At 41.2% G+C, this 14,962-nt stretch overlaps 1 protein-coding gene across 5 annotated transcripts in view; it reads right to left on the bottom strand.

Moving 5' to 3' along the window:
• The window catches only part of CHST9 (carbohydrate sulfotransferase 9), a 189,872-nt gene that overhangs the window by 143,315 nt on the left and 31,595 nt on the right, over positions 1-14,962 (bottom strand). For 4 of the 5 annotated variants that reach the window (XM_030552963.1, XM_030552961.1, XM_030552962.1 and 1 more), the window contains one exon: positions 11,170-11,312. The gene's annotated coding sequence lies outside the window, so the exon portion shown is untranslated. Of the gene's footprint in view, positions 1-3,473; positions 3,592-11,169; positions 11,313-14,962 lie in introns of those variants that run through there. The other variant, XM_030552965.1, reaches the window with a different exon arrangement.

Consider the following 14,962-nt stretch of genomic DNA (forward strand, 5'->3'; position numbering starts at 1 on the left):
TGTTGCTCCTGCCTCTCGCAGCTCAGCTCGCCCAGCTTCTGAGGTCAGTTCTGACTGGCTCAGTTCTGCCAGCTGCTGTGCAGGGATTGGGCCTGGCAGTACCATGTGACCAAGCGGGGCCAACTCTGAGTCAACAGGAAACCCACATGCAGGAGTGGGGCAGCCCCGCCCTGAGCCCCTGGAGGGTGGGTGGTTTCCAGCCAGGGTTTCCAAGGTCACCCCCATGTTACCGAAATATTGGGTTTGCCTAGCTGAGAGCTAATAACAGCCTGACAGGGATAAGGAAAAGATGCTTTATTTTTCAGAAAAAAGGAGAGCTTTGCACCGTGGTATAAAGACTTTGTTTTATATAAATTTTATAAGCTTTTTATATATTTTTAGACAAAGCCTTTTGTGTGTTAACATTTGATTGGTAGGTGTTAAACTTCGCATTTTGTTATTTGGTTAGTAAAAACTGGTTTGAAGCAAGTTTTTTTGTTTTGAGGCAGAAGAGAAAAGATAGTTTAAAAGTTTAGGTTACTGTGAATGTGAGGCTTTTGCTCTTTTTTTTACTGGCTGCTTGTAAGCTGTTAAGGGGGACTACCAGTAACTTTTACAGTCCCCCCTTCGGGCCTGACAAGCCCAGATTGTCAGGCCCGTTACTTAATTTATGATTAAGCTGAAGAGACAGGTACTGGGTTTTTTTACGGATAGCAGAGCCTTTGGTTACAGTATTATATAGACATTTTGCACATTGCATTACTATTTAAACAATATATAGGAAGAACAGGAAGAAAACAATTTATTTAACAATTGTATGGAAGAGGCCAGTAAACTATGACTTAAGGTCTGGGAAGAGGTTTTTAAAACTAAAGGTGTAATTAAGAGACACAGCATGGAAAACAACAGCAGCATTTTTAATAGCTTGTAAAAAATTTTTTAATTAAGCTAGAGTGATTAATATAAAAACAGCATTTTTTTAATACGAGCACAAGCCTCCCCGTATTTAGTATTTATGGCATTTAGCACGTTTATTTTGCATAGCTATTTTTGCTATTTAATTTTTTGTTGCAATTTTTGAAAAGCGTTTATTGATGCATTAGCTGTTTTTTTGAGCTTTGCAGAAATGTTTACAATTGTTTTTTTAGTTTAGCTATTTTTATTTTAGGAATGAGCGCATGAACAAAGGAATGGAATTTTGTTTGCTTGACAATTAAGGGATTATTGGCACACTTGGTTTTAGTTTTTATGGAGGGGGTAAAAAGCTTGTGAGAATAGCTTCCCAGGTTGAGGATTTGATTAGAATTTAACGTGTTGTTAATTTGGACATTGGGCAACACCCAGGCCACACCATACTGACCCTGCCAGCCGGGAGAGAGAGCTTTGTAGGCGCTATGGCCACAGATAAAATATAAACCAGGGGGTTTTAAATAAAGGGTGAGGGTATTACCCGCGACTCGGTGGTGCCGGGACATTGACACATTTTACTGCTTGGGTGCACCTATTATGCGGTCCTGGCACCTTTAATGGGAGATATTTAAGCGTTTTAGGGCATGGGTAGCATTTAGGACGTTCCCACAATACATAACAGCAAACAAATTAGCTGTAAAACTTGTAAGCGATTCCATGGGCTGTGGGCATTCAGACTTTTTTTAAGGGATGGATGAGGCAATATAATGCCAGAGTAAATATTTATATAAAACATATGTGTGCTATTTATGGGGCCCAGCGGGAGGAACAAGGGGAACTATTTTTTTTGATAAAGAATGCCTGTTGATTTTACAGTAAAAGCCCTGTCTAGGAGGCAAGGGGGTTTGGGGGCGCTTTTAGAAGTATTTAAAGGGGAAAAAGTTTTGGTTTTGACATTAAATTGAAGGGTTTGGTTACAGGCCTTAAGGGGAAGGTAGCCTATTTTTTAAAAAAATTTTTTAGTATTTTTTAAATAAAGGGGCAAGTTATACTTAATTTTAAGGATATTAAAAAGAGGGACCCCTTAGCCGCCCAGTAATAATGCTAAACTTTAGACACCTTTTTGTATTTATTATACTGGTATTTTTTTATTTATGCCCATTTATTAGTTTTTTGTACTACCTGCAAGGAGAGTACTTTGGAGAGATTTGCAGGAACAGCCCACAACTTTATTTTTTTTTTAAAACGAGTTTGGTGGCACAGCCAGCATTTAGACAGGTGTTTTAATGTGGCCAGTCAATGTAAAGATTTAACCTCTGGGTGGGGGTTGGCATATATAAAGGGCAAACTAAAAGCAAATAACCATTGTATCACCACCCAGAAAGTTAGTAAAGTTTTAGGACTTATTTTGTTAGAACAGTTTTAGTTTTTTGAGAGGCTTAGTTTGCCAGGTATTGTTTGCTTTAGGCTTTTTTGGGTCGTGGTGGGAAGAGCTGGTGGGGCTCCCTCGAGGTCCGGAGTTGTCTGCTTTTGGCCCCGGCCTAGGGGCTAGCTTGACTTGGGTGTGATGAATTTAAGTGTTTTTCTTTTGCACTTGAACTGCAGTGTGAGAAGTAAGGAGGACTTGGAAAGGGCTTGCCCACTGGGGTTGGAGAGGCTTGTGTTTTTACTTTTTACATAGACCCAGTTTTTTGGAGCGATCCGATGGGCCAGGACATTAGCGGGTAGGGACTGAAATTGAGCTGTGTACCTGATTAGGACCAGTTTTTTGTGGTTATAAGTATAAAATACTTTATAAAGTTTTTTATAAAAGGTGGAGGGGTGTTCTTCTTTCCCTTGCACAGTATTATGGACCTTAGACCAATTTAGAGGGGTTTTTTGGGCTTGTTTTATATTTGTTAAAATATAGTTTAGAAATTTTTTTAAGTTTGCCTGGTGGGCTGAATTATTTGGGTTTCATTGAGTAGGGTTAGTGAGAGCTATAATATTGCGCCCGTCACCGGCAGCCTTCGCAGCCTCCTGGGCCCCCCTTAGGACCCGTTGTTTTTTTTTTTGGTGCGCAGTAGGCAATTTAAAAGTTGGCCCATGTTTTGCAAATTAGGATTATGAGCTGGATTTGTACCTTTTTTAAGCGACGATGAGCCTTATTGTTTCACAAAAAACAATAGTTTATTTGACCTGGTGCCTGATTCTTTAATATTAGGTGCAAAGGGGTTAAATGAGTTGGAATATTAAAGGAGTCAAACTTAGGCCATGCAGTTCCCAGGGCTGGCCAATTCTGGGTGCAAAGTTGTAAAAAGCGCTTCCTTGACATCTCTTTTTTGAACACCGGGCAGAGGCCATTTACTTAACATATAATTTAAAGGGCTGTTTTTATAGGGGGTTTTTTGAGACCCACCCATTTGTTTTTTGACATTTAAACAGACAATTACACAGAGAGCAGAGGGAATTATGGTTTAATTCAGAATTTTTTAACTTTATTACATTGACCGCTACAGACACGGGACAGAAGGATTCTAATTTGACCTCAGAACCAGATAGTGAACCAGAACCAGATAGCGTTTTTTTATTTTATTAGGGCTCACCTTATCGGAGCACGAACCCCAGGGGCCGCAGTGAAGTGAGGAAGAGGGGCTAAACACCCCAGTGGTGCCGCTCCTAGTTCTCCGCAGCCATCCGGAGTCCGATGTCCGAGCTAGGAGAGTCCCATCTGGGTCGCCAGAAACTGTTATCGAAATATTGGGTCTGCCTAGCTGAGAGCCAATAACAGCCTGACAGGGATAAGGAAAAGATGCTTTATTTTGCAGAAAAAAGGAGAGCCTTGCATCTTGGTATAAAGACTTTGTTTTATACAAATTTTACAAGCCTTTTATACATTTTTAGACAAAGATCCTTGCGTGTTAACTTCATTGGTAGGTGTTAAACCCCGCACTCTGTTATTTGGTTAGTAAAAACTGGTTTGAAGCGAGTTTTTTTTTGCTTTGAGGCAGAAAAGAAAAGATAGTTTAAAAGTTTAGGTTACTGTGTACGTAGGGCTTTTGCTTTTCCCTACTGGCTGCTTGTAAGCTGTTAAGGGGGACTACCAGTAACTTTTACACCCACCTGGGGGATCCTGCACAATAGCCATGCCGTGGCCTTGGTTAAATCCCTCCACCCTCCTCTGTGCAAGACCCAAACAAACACTGGGGCAGGCAGCTGGCCCCACAGGTCAGCAGCGACCCTCTGGAAGGCCCAGCTCTGCAGTCCTTGGGCAGGTGCGGAATTTTCCCCCAACATGTGGCCCGTTGGCCTGGCTGGAGGGTCGCTCTGGGTCAGCGCCAGCATGAGCCAGGCCTGCAAAGCGGGAGGACAAAGGGAGCGCAGCTTGCTATGGCTGGTGTCTGTTTTGAAATATGGTGCACTCATGTATTTTGAACCCACTCCCCACAAAATACATATATGTAAACCCTGGGAGAAACCTGGGGGAGGGAAGCACATCACCCTCTGTGCCCCCATCCCCACCCTCACCTCTGACAAAGTTGGCCATGATGTGTTTCCGATTTGCCTGAGATCTGACAGAGACAGACCGAATTGCACCCTATTGTCTCAGACAGACCTCAGAGAGTGTTGTGTACAATTCCATATTGGCTCCGTCCTGTGCATGTCCTGATATATTCAAAATTCCTACAAGAGATTGTGAGGCAAAAGGCACTTAAGTGCCAGGAGCATGCATTGATACTGGACTCCATATCTCCTTCATAGCAAACACAGCCATCATTACAAGCTAGTTTTCCCAGTGCTACAACAAGATATTCTAAGCACTTGCTTATCTACACTTACCGGGGGATCGAAGAGCAGTGATCGATGGATCGGTGGTCGATTTAGCGGATCTAGTGAAGACCTACTAAATCGACCTCAGATTGCTCTCCCGCCAACTCCTGTACTCCACCAGATTGAGAAGAATAAGGAGAGTTGACAGGAGAGCGTCTCCCATCGACATCACGTAGTGTGAACCCCGCGATAAGTAGATCTAAGCTACGTCGATTTGAGTTACACTATTCACATAACTCAAATTGCACAGCTTAGATTGAATTTCCCCTGAAGTGTAGACATGACCTAAGTCTGGGCAAGACAGAGGTGATGCTGGTGGCATAGAGGAGAAGGTTTTGAAGAGCTGGCCCACTGATGGGGCGGTTCAGTCTTCAGCTCCATGTAGAGATAGTGCTGGCTGCCAGAAACATTTTCTACCATTTTCAGCTCAGTCCATTTCTGTCAAATGCAAACCTGGCTATGTATTTCCTGCAGCATCAACTGTTGGAGCGTGATGTACCAGGAGCTGAAAGTGAATGCCATGAAGCAACTTCAGTTGATATGTGCAGCAGCTTGCTTTCAGAGCAGCAACGAGTGATTAAAGAAATATCACCCCTTGCTCTGATGCTGCAATGGTTCTCCGTCCATTAATGGATCCAATGTAAGGCCCCAGTCTTCAAAGGCCTCAGTGGCCTGGAGTCCAGCTATCTCAAACACCATCTCCTTTTCCATGACCTACCACAACAGCTGCATTCATCAGAGATGCTGGAACTGTCTGAGCCTCCTCGTATTGTAGGTTTTCTTGGCAGCAGACCCATGACTAATGAACTCCCCCTCTGCCAGACAGTATAATGATTCTGGCATTGCTCCATCTTCAGAATAAATAAAACACCTGACCCATAGCTTTCCTCCCCCGCAAAAACTATCCATAGAGAAAACATAACATTTACCAATAATACCCTCACAATGCTACACGAAGAAAGGGAGGAAAATGCAATCTGACCCCAGTTCATGAAAGCACTTAAGAATGTGCCTCACTCCATCCTTATCCAGGAAATCATGTGCTTACAGACTGAGTGTTTTATTTAAGCATGTGCGCTCATTTTATTTCAATGTGTTTTTAATTTATTTTAGAGCTCATATACCACTGACTGTGATGGGCACCGTAATACTATCCAGATAATCTGAAGAGGGGATGGTGGGGAGAAAGGTTCACCTACTCAAGCTAGTTTTGTAAACCCTAAACTCAGTTTGGGAGTTTCACCAAACCTTGGACACAACGAGGCTTTACCGTCTCTGTTGCTTTGTAATATTAAGATAAATCCCTTATTTACAAAAGCAGCTAAGGAGTAAAGGAAAATGTATTTTTACTTAATACTTTTTCTGGTTTTGTGAATACAATACTAGTTGCTCAAAGCTAAACATTCAGCTAAACATTGGAAAAGCTTTACAATCTTCGGAGCAAACACTGACACTTAATTTGAGATAAAATTTGCATTTTTAACATAAATATTATTCCTTGAAGTGGAATCAAAATGCACATCCTATAATGTAGCAATGACTATAGATTTGTAAGTTAAACATCACTGTGGGCCCAGGTTAACCGTGAATGTCCTCAATAGAAGCTTTGGGCACTACAGACACCCCATTACTGGACACTTTCTACTGCAATTTTCTCAGATGTAGTCAAAATACAATGGTCAAGTTTTGTAGGCAAACACTTGCAGTTTTACAAATACATTCTGTTTTGTTTGTTTGTGGGTTTTTGTGTTTTGTTTTGATTTCCAGGTCATCTGTAAAGAGTAGCACCGATGAAATCCTCTTAAAACTTCAAACAGTGGATTAAAGTAACAGGATTTTTTTTATTGACCTCTCTTATTCTTTTTCACTGACATCAGATTTTGCATTATGTACATTCTTGACACCAGTTTCTTATCATTTTCTGCTCATGTCAGCGCAGTAAGACTGTGGAGCTTTGTTTTTTATAAGCTCTTTTAGGCTTTGATGTGAAGAGATTCTTTAAATATTGTGTTTAAAAGCAAACAAACAGTTATATACATTTTCAGGCTCTCCAGTTCATAAAATATCAAGTATGCTGCAAAATACAGTCATAAATCATTATTTGTGAGTGTCATTTGCAACCTGCTCTCAAACATCAATTCTTAGCTCTTTCACAGTCTCTCTCTCTGATCTTGAGCAAGTCACTGAGCCTCTTTATGCCTCTATTCCCCCGCATGTGAAATGGGAATAGTACTTCTCTACCTCACAAGAGTGTTGTGAATATAAATACATTAAAAATGTGAGGAACTCAAACAAAAGTGAGGGGGCCTCATAAAAGTACCAAAGATGGAAACTGTTCACACAGTACATAGAATCCAAATTCTTCCCCTTCCTGGAATTTGATTTTAACACAGAAATTCATACTAACACAACATTAAGCTCAGTTCAGCTCAACCCATCTTCTCCCCCTGGCTGCTCCAGGGTTTCTGTGTCATAAATGTTCAGCCCATACTGTAGGTTATCCTTCTATAGACTACCATTTCCACTTTCCTTCTTTTCAAATGGGTCACTAGCCACCTGTCTCAATGAAACAGCAGAATCTGCTTAGTATCCCCAAGCAACAGCAAAACCTGCTAACAAGGGCATTTCAGACAAACACTGCTAGCCTGTTAACAACAACCAGCAGCCAATTCAACTTACGGAAAAATGATGTTTAAATTGTTTAGTACTATTCTTTTATTAAATGCACATATGTGATGATGGCAGGACGCAACTGAGAGTGCCAATTCAGGACCAATCGCTTAAACAGGGCAGTTACAGCCCAAGGCTGGGGTTTTGCCACCTCTAAGGCAAATCAAACCAGCCAGACTAAGAGGACTTTGGATTCACCCCACTGGCTAACCACCAGTCACACAAGCAATTCCCTTAGATACTTCAGTTTCCCAGTATCACCAGCAGACCCACTCGTCCTAGGGATGAATGGTTATGAAAACTAACACCCCAATAAAAGAAAAAGGTTCTCTCAATCCCAAAGAATCAAGCCCCAGACCCAGGTCAATATTCACATCAGATCTTACCCACAAATCACGCTGTTGCCAATCCTTTAGAATCTAAAATCTAAAGGTTTATTCGTAAAAGGAAAAGGATATAGATGAGAGCTAGAATTGGTTAAATGGAATCAATTACATACAGTAATGACAAAGTTCTTAGTTCAGGCTTTTAGCAGTGATGGAGTAAACTGCAGGTTTAAATCAAGTCTCTGGAGTACATCCACAGCTGAGATGGGTCAATCAGTCCTTTGTTCAGAGCTTCAGTTTGTAGCAAAGTTCCTCCAGAGGTAAGAAGCAGGATTGAAGACAAGATGGAGATGAGGCATCAGCCTTTTATAGGCTTTACCAGGTGTAAGAACACGTCTTTGTTCTTACTGTGGAAAATTACAGCAAAATGGAATCTGTAGTCACATGGGCCAGTCCCTGCATACTTTGCTGAGTTACAAGGCGTATCTGCCTTCTCTCAGTGGGTCAGTTGTGTAGCTGATGGTCCTTAATGGGACATCAAGCAGGCTAGGCAGAGCTAACACCAACTTGTCTGGGGTATTTCCCAGAAGCACAGCACAAATTTGAAATACAGACAGTATAGAGCCAATATTCATAACTTCAACTACAAAATGATTCATACATATAGACAGCATAATCATAACCAGGTACCCATAACCTGGTCTTAGACACCTTATATGACCCCTTTACATAAGACTTGCTGCCTCTACAGGACCTTGGTTGCAACCATGTTCTTTATGGTTCCAGATTATATCAATAACGTCACAACATAACTCAACAGTTTTAGTAAACAGGAGTAATGTTGTTTGTCTTAAACAGATTTTAGGGGGGACACCGGCTTTCCTCAGTTCCTGGGAAATTATTTTTCACCCTTTAAAATGGTACATATAGCACAGGCATCCATTAATGCTTTGCATTTGTAAGTAATGTAGCCCTCTTGTGGCTGAGGTCATAGAAAAAAGGACTACAGATCTACTACTAGCAGCAGACAAGGCTTCCTCAGCTTCAGCAGATGTTTGTGTTTAGGAGCTGATGGTGGATCAGGTTTTTGGTCCCAGTCCTGCAAATTGTATGTGAAATTTGCCTTATATAATAATTTTGTCTTGTATACAACACCTGCATTAATTACATCACATGCCCTGGTAGTTGCCAGATCCCCGAGACAAGGGTGTTAGGATGACTTTGTAACATCAACAGAGATTTCAAAGCAACCAAAGAGGGCCAAATATATTCCAAGTACAACTAATAATAGCGGGCTTCAGATATTCCTGGATATGACAGCTGACCGATTTCTTCACCAAATAATCACCGAACAAACAATAAGTGATGCCATTTTAGATTTAGTATTTGTAAGCAGCAAGAACATCAGAAGAACTGGTTAGAGAACAATCTTGGCTCAAATGATCATGAGTTAATTCAGCTTAAACCAAATGGAAGGATCAATGAAACAAAACAAAACAAAACAAACAAAACAAATAGATCCACAAGAGGGTCCTTGATTTCAAAAGGGCAAACTCAAAGAAAATCAAGGAAATTAGTTAGGGAAGTGGACTGGACTGAAGAATTTAAGGATTTAAATGTAAGGGTGGCTTGAAATTACTTGAAGTGAAAGTTGCAAAAGCTATCTGAAGCCTACACCCCAAGCAAGGGGAAAAAATTGTAGGGAAAGGTTACAGACCAAACTGGATGAACAAGCATCTCGAACAGGTTAAGAGAAAGCAGAAAGCCTACAAGGAATAGAGGATGGGATGGATCAACAAGAAAAGCTATCTCTTGGAGATCATAAAGTATAGGGGAAAAGTGAGAATTAAAAATAATGAGAACTGCAAAAAGCCAAGCAGAGTTGGACATTGCAAATGGAATTAAAACAATAGTAAAAGATTTCTCAGCCATATAAATAAAAAGAAAGCAAGGAAAGAAAAAGGGGGGCTGCTAAACACTGAGGATGGGGTGGGGATTAAAAATAATCTAGGTATGGTCTAATGCCTAAATGAATACTTTGCATCAGTTTTTAATAAGGGTAATGAGGAACTTGGGGCAGAGTGGCTAATGGGAATAAGGATATGGAAGTAGAAATGACCACATCTGAGGTGAAAGCTAAACTCAACCAACTCAATGGGCCCCAGATAAAGGTACTGGCACATGAAATTGCAAGCCCAATAGCAAGGATTTTAATGAATCTGAAAACGTGGAGGAGGGATGTCATACCTATGACTGGAGAACTTCAAATATAGTACCTATATTTAAGAAAGGGAAAAAAGTGATCTGGGAAACTACAGGCCTGTTTGACCTCAGTTGTTTTCAAGGTTTTAGAACAGATCTTGAAAAAGAGAGTAGTTAAGGCCATAGTGGTAAATGGTAATTGGGATAAAATACAACATGATTTTTACAAAAGATAGAGATCAGGTTGGTCTCTGACAAACGAAATTCAGTAGATCTACCTGGCTTTCAATAAAGCATTTAAAACAGTTCCCTTTGGGAAAGTATTAGTTAAATTGGAGGAGATGTGGATTAATATGAGAATTGAAAGTGGATAAAGGAAAGACTAAAACAGGTCATGCTGAAGGGTGAACTGTTAGACTGGAGGAAGGTTACCAATGGAGTTTCTCAAGGATCAGTTTTGGGACCAATCTTATTTAACATTTTCATTAATGATCGTGGCACAAAAAGTGGGAGTGTGCTAATAAAGTTTGCAAATGACACAAAGTTGGGAGGTATTGCCAATATAGGGGACACCATAATATTCAACTACAAGATTTGGATAACCTTGAAAACTGGAATAATAGCAATGGGATGGAATTTTATAGTGCAAAGTCATGCATTTAGGGACTATGTCATCAACTGAGTTGCAATCCAGACCACTGAAGGGTTGTCACTTCTTACCTTGTAATTGTGAGTGCCTCACAATGCTTTCCTACTGTAGGTCTCTGCCTGGGACACTCACAATTCAGCAACGAGCATGCAGGTCATATCTTAAGTGTCTGTGTACTATGTAGCCAGCCATGATTCAGCAACCGTGACCCCACCAGCCTGTCTACAGCCCTCCTCTGGCTTCCATCAGCTTTGGTTACAACTGACAAGGTGACCCCAACACACTCCCAGTCCCAAATTTCCCCAAAACCATGTGCCTGATGTGTCCAGCCCTCACCTGGATCACTCAGAGAAATAATATGTTGTTGCTCCTTGAAAGAGACAAAAGTATATTACATCTTATTAACTTAACTGGCGTAAATAAACACTTCCCTTCAAACACAGCACTGAGTTGGTTTATAGTAACAATTAAAAAAGTAACAAAAATATACATAGGATTAAGTGAGTTAAAATATAGAGGAATGAAGATAGAAAGTGTTACAAGTAAAACAAAACAAAATATGCTTTTCAGTGGCTAAGACTAAACATCATAAGCTACAGTTTTTGTTCAAAGTAGATTTCTTACCAATCTTTCTTTCCAGCCATGGTTGACTTTCTCATTGTCATGACCTTCCACAGAAGGGCAAGGGGCTGATTTCCCGTGTCTTCCTTGGTGAATTTTTTTTGCCTAAATAGGTTTCTCATCTTTAAGTGAAAAAACAACACAAACTGAAAAAACAGAGAAAATCACTTCTCTAGTACCGGTCAGCAGGAGTAATTTCAGGTGTTGCATTTAACAATAGATAGGGAAGACATCTGACAGAAGTGTGTTTAAGGTACTAAAGGTACTAAGGTAACTACCTAACTCTATGGTTGTTCCTGGATAACTTGAATAGTCTGCCTTATACAATATGAATCACCTGGTGTTGCAAGAGAACTAGTATCTGATATTTTTCAGAGCTTGAAATGTGTTATTAATTGCTGATCAGACATTTAATGATTTTCATATCTTTAATTTCCATTTATATAGATGTATCTTTCAGTACTTACTGATGTACATTGTTCAGAAATTTAGATGTAATTGCAGTAGATGTAATTTTCAGTTCTTTGTGTGAAGTTACATTAACAAACAAGTTACATTAAGTACTTTGTAACGGATTGTTCAAACACGTCCCTAATTCTTCGGCATGAGAATTGGCAATTCTAGTGCAGAGAAAGTTAATACTGCCAAAACTGTGGCCTAACTTTTTTCAGGCTGACAATGCTGTGAGTCGCTAACCCATGGCCCCTCCCACACAGGCAGGCCAGACCCCTGGGTACTGCATAATGGGTCAGCCATGTAGTTGCTGCAGAGAGGCTGGTGGCTGATATATTGTGCCATTGGATCAGACCATATAGCTGTCTGTTCCTTGCTGCCAATTTTCAGTATGACTAGTTGTTCCTGTGCTCCTAACTGTTGTTTAATAGAGGGAAGCATAGGCCCTATGATTATTTGTAAATGTCTTTTTAGTTCCTAAATCAAGCAGTGAATGAGCAGTTCCTCAGGCATACAAGAAGAAATAGAAGCTGGCCAGGCAGACGAGACCCGCTGAATTTCAATTTAGCCATTCTTTCTAGAGAAGTGAACTAAACCTTTAGTCACACTGCCTTTCTCTTAGGTACCAAGTTCACTGCAATCATTTGGAAGGCAGAAGAAATAAAATAACAAGTATTGCAATTGTTTCCTGCATTTTAGCTCTACTTTTTGGTGTAATCATGCAGAACAGTCAAGAATTTCCCAAGATGCGTTAGCAGAACCCTACTAGATAATGGCAGGAGCTGCATAGAAGGGAAAAAGCAGTTCATTTCCAACTGAGGGCCAGATTCTGTCCTTGATCACACCATCAGTGTAAATCCAGAGTAATTCCACTGAAGCTGATGGGGGAACTCTAGATAAGGGGTTGGCAACCTCTGCCACGTGGCTTGCCAGGGTAAGCACCCTGGCAGGCTGGGCCAGTTTGTTTACCTGCCGCATCTGCAGGTTCAGCCGATTGCGGCTCCCACTGGCTATGGTTAGCCACTCCAGGCCAATGGGGTTGGAGGAAGCCGCGGCCAGCACATCCCTCGGCCCGCACTGCTTCCCGCCACCCCCATTGGCCTGGAGTGGTGAACCGCAGCCAGTGGGAGCCATGATTGGCCAAACCTGCGGAAGCGGCAGGTGAACAAACTGGCCCGGCCCGCCAGGGTGCTTACCCTGGCAAACCATGTACCAGAAGTTGTCGACCCCTGCTTTAGATATACACGGTTTGTGAGAGCAGACTGGCCCCAAGTTAAAAATCAAAATATTCTGAAGACAACTCTGACTCTGAGACAAGGTTAAGGGATGCACAACACCGCAGGAGCCTGAGAAAGACAATTAGTGTGTGAACATGAAAACCTGAGCAGGGAATGAAGAAATTAATTATCAGACCAAAGGAAAAATCATAGAAGCATGTAGAAATTCAATTAAAAGCGAGACATGCACATAGAGTCCAGTAACATTGCAGATGTAGTGAGCTAGTAATGGTGGCTGCTGTCACTTAAGGCAATTATTGGAAATCATATAAACCTTTCTTTCTAAAACCAAGCTACAGTTGTTTGTGTTAGGGGAAGCAGTCATAAACAGTAAAATGAAACATCTTAATTAATGCAGGAACATGCTGTAATGATACCTGAAGGAAGTAATCAGAGGAAATACTTTTATAAAAGTGTATCTTGTCAGTCTTATACATAACAGTGATAAAACAGAAGTTTGGGGCAAATGTGACTGTTTTATTGCAATTTGAACATGAAGTTTAATTTGATAAGAGGTACTTCAGTGAATGGAGTTGTAGAAAGCCACAAAAAATTATAGTATATTACAGAATATTACATATATGGGATGCTCTTATTACCAAATTTGGCACTACTGAAATCAGTGTAAAAAACCTTGAGCTACTTCAGTGGGACCAGGATCTAGCCCATATGGTAAAATTCACAGAGAGAGGGGTAATGAGTGGCTATGCAGCAGACATGTGCCAGCTCTATATACGCTGGCACAGATGGCAACATTGGAGACAAGCCTGTAGCCAGCCCAGTGAAGGGACACAGGATCCGCAAATACACTCTAATAAAACCGAAGGACTATGGTATTCCAGCCTGTTAGGTTGGAGTAGTTGCCAAATGGGACTATGCTGCAACCTCGCTGCCTGGTTTGGGAGATGGATTTTGCCTGATTAGCCAAGCCTCTGTTTCACTCACAGACCATAGAAATAACAATGCATTATTTAGAATTCCGTGTTTTCTGAGCTTGACGTACTGACCAGATCAGAATGATAATAGACTAAAACTGCCTCCTTGTTTATCATTCCTACTTTTTTCTTTTTCATAACCTTTATTTTCTTGGCTTACAAAACTTTCTCTTACTCTCCACAGCTGAATTACAACAAAAGTTAATGCCTAGCTAGGCAACTCCCCTAAAATGTGAAAGGTTGGCATTTGATGATGTGTGTAGAGTAGATTATGCAGTGCTTGATCATAAATTCTTTGTTCTTTTATTTTTAAAAAAGTCTTAAAGAAATGCAAAGGTTATGTGGAAATGTTATTACAGTATAAAGGACTGAACACACTCCCACTGGAATCAATGAATAGACTCTCCTCGAGAACAATGGGAGTTGTACACTTTGATTCACCATGTAATTTATGCATGGTGATGCTCAGTGTAACCCATTTTAACTTTGGGGCACCTAGAAAAGCACTGAGAGTCACAAAGCTTGAGTTAGGTAGACTCTCCATACAAGAAGTGGGGAGATCCAGGGACCTAAGAATAGGGGATGAACAAAAGCCTGCACACTCGGAGGCTCCTGGCCTAAACTAGCCAATGGGAGGTGCCAAGCTGAAGGGGGTGTGCTAAGTCCCATCCATCTCTCAGAGATAGACACTCAGTCCTGGGCTGCAGGGAGGTGCCTATCTCTGCTTGGGCTTCTCAGCTACAAACCATCTCTTGGTGTTAGGCACCACATTGTTTTAGCAAGAAGCCCAGGAGATGCAGGGAGGCGGGGCTGTGGGTGGCCTCTCTCTGTCCCAATGATTTTTTCATTGTTTATCTACAGTGCAACAGCTTCAGCACTGAGTGAGAGAGAGAGAGAGAGAGATTAGAGCACTCACCTGGGAGGTGGGGGACCCAGGATCCTGTCTTCCTGCACCAGTGAATTTTTAAAATTGGCTAGTCACAGTGGAACAGTTTCAGTGGGAGAGACTGAGGGAGTTTCATATTAGACTATCCCACAGCCCAGTGGTTAGAACATTCACTTGATAGTTGTGAGACCCCTGTTCAAATCCCTTCTTCCCCTCAGGTGGAGGGGGACACTTTAACCATAGGT

Source organism: Gopherus evgoodei, chromosome 2 (assembly GCF_007399415.2).
Source record: "Gopherus evgoodei ecotype Sinaloan lineage chromosome 2, rGopEvg1_v1.p, whole genome shotgun sequence".
In the NCBI taxonomy this organism is placed as follows: Eukaryota; Metazoa; Chordata; order Testudines; family Testudinidae; genus Gopherus; species Gopherus evgoodei.